Source organism: Corapipo altera, unplaced genomic scaffold (genome assembly GCF_003945725.1).
Source record: "Corapipo altera isolate COAL_440 unplaced genomic scaffold, ASM394572v1 22b, whole genome shotgun sequence".
Taxonomy (NCBI): Eukaryota; Metazoa; Chordata; class Aves; order Passeriformes; family Pipridae; genus Corapipo; species Corapipo altera.
Genome location: NW_020884876.1, coordinates 13336489 through 13340401, shown reverse-complemented (window position 1 = coordinate 13340401; position 3913 = coordinate 13336489). Strand labels below are relative to the sequence as shown.

At 45.1% G+C, this 3913-nt stretch overlaps 1 protein-coding gene across 1 annotated transcript in view; it reads right to left on the bottom strand.

Annotated features, from left to right (window-relative positions):
• MFAP3L (microfibril associated protein 3 like) overlaps positions 1-578 on the bottom strand; it is a 21748-nt gene extending 21170 nt beyond the window's left edge. Inside the window, exon 1 of the mRNA XM_027635487.1 lies at positions 171-578. The gene's annotated coding sequence lies outside the window, so the exon portion shown is untranslated. The remainder of the gene's footprint in view (positions 1-170) is intronic.
• Positions 579-3913: the final 3335 nt, after the last annotated feature.

Genomic DNA, 3913 nt, shown 5'->3' with positions numbered 1-3913 from the left:
CACGGGGGGCGGCAGGGCCGGGGGGCGGCAGGGTCCGGGGCCGCCGGGCTGGAGCGGGGCCGGGGCCGCGCGGCGGCGGGAGGAGCGGCGGCAGGGCTTGGAACGAGCGGGCGGTGCGGGGCCGCTGCGGGAAAGGCGGGGAGGTGCCGGGGGGTGCGAGTCCCTTGTACCTGAGGAAAGCCTGCGGTCCGGCGGGATGCGCACTCCGGTCATCGCAGCCTTTATCAGAGATGCTGGCGGGAGCAAGTGCTGCAGGAAAGGGTAACACCCCAGCCTGCCTAGGTAATTTCGAGAACCAAAATGCCGCGCTTCAGGGAAATGGAACACGTGGATTCCCCGCAAGGCTTTATTCCTAACGGGATTGCAGCACCCAACTCCAGTTTAAGCTGAGTCTGAGGAGGTCCCAGCCCGTGGGAAGCTGACAATGACTCTGTAGGTGTCTAAGTGCTCTGTCACCAGAGAGTAAAGCTGCCTTTTAGCTTGAGCAAAACTGTGGTTGGTGCTACCTGTGCAGGCTGTGCAGATGCCAAAATAGGGATTAGGATATATGTGGACAGCCACAGGCAGGAGTCTGGCAGGGATGCAGTGTGTGCTGGTGCTGTCCTGCACCAGCCTCCCGTGCTTCCTCCCTGACCTTGTGGCGTCAGAAAAGGAGGATGTAGGGTGACCTTCAGCTGAGTGGCAAGGCCAATGGGATAAACCATGGAGGTCTATGTTTCCAGATGTTTGTAGTTTTATTATAGCCAGGCTTGGACCTTGGTATTCCTAGCGTCTTCTAATTGCTTCCAGGGAGTAGTAACTGAAGGTCTTCTGCTAATGGGAGAACTGATGAGAGAGCACTTGCTGAAACAGCCAGGAAAACATGGGTTAGGACTGCATGTCATCACAGGGAGGTGTACGAGAGGCACACTGTGATGCACATCAAAGCAGGTCTCCAGCCTGCCCAGGGAAAACTGAGGAGGAATAGCATAGAGGCAGACCCGCTCCAAGGAGCTGGGCTAGTTAGGAGGGCCTGGGTGTCTGGTCCCACCACCTTGCATGTAAGAAGTGCAGAGGTGGCTACAGCAGTTGGACACAGATGTATCCAGTGCCTTGGGAGTGGTGCAGGCACTGGTGAGACCAGGCTTCTGACAGCCAGGGCTTCTTGTGTTCAATGTTTCCAGTTCGGAGAAATTGGAAGAGAGTGGGGAAGATGCATCTGATGTTGTCAAACTTGGGCAGAGCCAGGTTGAGCAGAGCCAACTGAGGGAATAGGTCAAGGAGTGTGCTTCTTGCTCATCCACTCTTCCAGCAAAACATTTTCTTGTTTAGGTCATAGGTTCTTATTTGCCACTGACTTGTGATTTATGCTAGCTTGGCTCCACTTACTATGTGCTGGTTTTTCCTTCTAACCATCTTGGAAGCACTGGTTTTGAACACAATCGAGTGGCATTTGTTTATCAGTTAATGATGAAGTAGTTAGATAGCTGAGTCCCCCAGTCTTACAAACTCCTTTAAGCCAGATAGCCCTCTGCTACTCTCTTGAGTGCCTGTCAGATCTGTATGTGAGATGAGGTTGAATTTTTGTATTTGGAAAAGTCACATATCTTTCCTTTTGAAAGGGCCTACCCTTTTGGTCTCCTCAGCTTTCGGTGAACATAAGCTTGTGTTGCTGGAGACAGCCACCATATTATTTCCTCTATGTCCCTTTCTGGGAGATCACTATCTCCTGTGTTTGGTGTGGCCCATGCTTGTCCTCCCGTTCACTGTAGCTGTTCTAGGGGTAACTCAGCTGGGAGATGTAGCCATTTCTTTGTGGACTGCAGTAGGTAGGAAGTAAGCAATTAAAGCACTGGTTATCCTGCACAACTTCCTTCATTTCAGTGTTTCCTTCTCCTTCTCCCACTCTTGCAATCAACGTGTTGCCTGAGGAAGACAGCTGAGCTGGAAGGGCAAATTGCCTGTTCTAACACCCGTGACACACGGCCTCTAGGCGACCATAAACACCTGAAGACTGGCAAGAAACTACCTTCCAGCAGATCAGGCTGCCTTGCCTAGAGCTTGCAATGGTTGATCCTGGACCTTGCTTCCAGCATTAGGTATCCCCATGGTATATGTAATTTGTACTTAAACACTGCAAGTTTGGCAAACTTTCTGAACTGCCTGCACCCTGGTGGTTAATCTTGATGTCTTTGGTGCATAGAAGAAAACAGCTAAGGTGTCTAGGAGAAGAAGAGCTGACTTCAAATTCCTGCTTTATCCAGCTTGGAGCAACATCTGAAATCCCAGTCTGTTATGTGAGTGTGTGGACTTTTTGAGGCCTTTCTCCAGCCTGTTTTCCAATAGTGCTTGCACCAGCTGCATGCAGAGCACTGGCACACTGATTTGAGCAGGGACTAAAACACAGGTCTTCTGGATGTGCAGTCTAGCTCTAGTTAAGCTATAAAAACCTCCCTCATTTATCTGAGATTAAATTGTTATATACAGATGAAAGGGTGTAAATGACAGAATTAGCGATGTTGTTATTTTCTTTGATAATGCCTGCTGTAGATAAACCCTGAGATTCTAAACTTCATACTACAATGAGCAGGTTCTACTCCTATAAAACCATAGCATCTTTTAATAAGATATGTTCTTTTATCTTAGAGCTAACAGAATTTTGGTATTGCTAAGTCTTATCTGAACAGCATAATCAATGAGGCCTTGTAATCATGCTGTTAGAAGTCTAAGATAAGATTAAATTGTACATTTTGTGTAATTACAGTCCCTCCATCCGCTAGGTGGAGCATGATATGGGAATGGCTGAGACAAGCTTTTTGTGCCACACAATGTAAAGTAACAGCAGAGAAATAAAAGAAAAAAAAAGTTTTTAAATAGTATTGAGCAAACCAGCTGTATTAATATGCCAGTCAACATAGATATATGAGGGGATATTCTGTTTAGAAATTAACTCACCATATTTCTCATAAAGTAGAAAGGAAATTTTGATTACAAGAAATATCTTGTTTCAGTATGGTGATGTTACTCTTTTCTTTGTTTTTTAAAATTTCTAGACTCAAGTAGAATTAGATCTTGCCTGAATACTAATGAGAAAATACTAACTTTCTTTGTTAGGATACATATCTTTAGCATGCTACACTAAATTAAATTGTTTTCTGAAATACAAGCTGTATTTTAGTTTTAGTTGTATATGTTACCTGAGTTGTTACTTTAGTCACTGTAATCATATTATTCCCATCTGAAAGACTGCAATTCCAGGCTAGACCAGCACTGCTTTCTTTGTTGAGTAGCATCCCGTTTTTGGGAAAGAGGTGGACACCTGAAAGGCTTGAAGCTGATCTTGGTGGAGATGGAGAAATCTGGGAACTCCTGGCCTGCACCAGAGGTGCTAGACTGCTGTGGGAGGAAATGGGGATGGGCGTTCCTACCTTGAAGCAGACAATTGGGATCTAGTTCAAAGTACTTTATTTATTAATTTACTTTAGCCAGCATACATTCTTGCAGCAAGGAAACACTTCTTTTGGCACCTCGCTTTTTATCAGTCCTTTCAGAAATATCTTACTCTGAATTGTGTCCCAGAGCATTGTGGCTTATGTTTTGTTCTTGTTTCTCCTCCCTACCTTTTGAAATAACTCAAAATAATATAAAAAACATTAGACATGAAGCTCATGAACTTTTGATGTTTTTTATTTGTACCTCATAATATCATGTTGTGCTAACTATTTCACTTCTGCATTTCCAAATTTTTTACTTTCCAGTTTTCTTGGTGCTTCCTTTTTTATTCCCTCAGGTGAACAGGAATGACCAATTAAATTTTATTCCTCCTTATCTTTTTAGACGTGGGCCTACAAAAGTAACTTGTTTTTATACCTTTACTGTGACTCCTCTCTTTGCTCCTCCCAGAGGAGGAAAAATTCTCAGCTTGTTTGGGGAT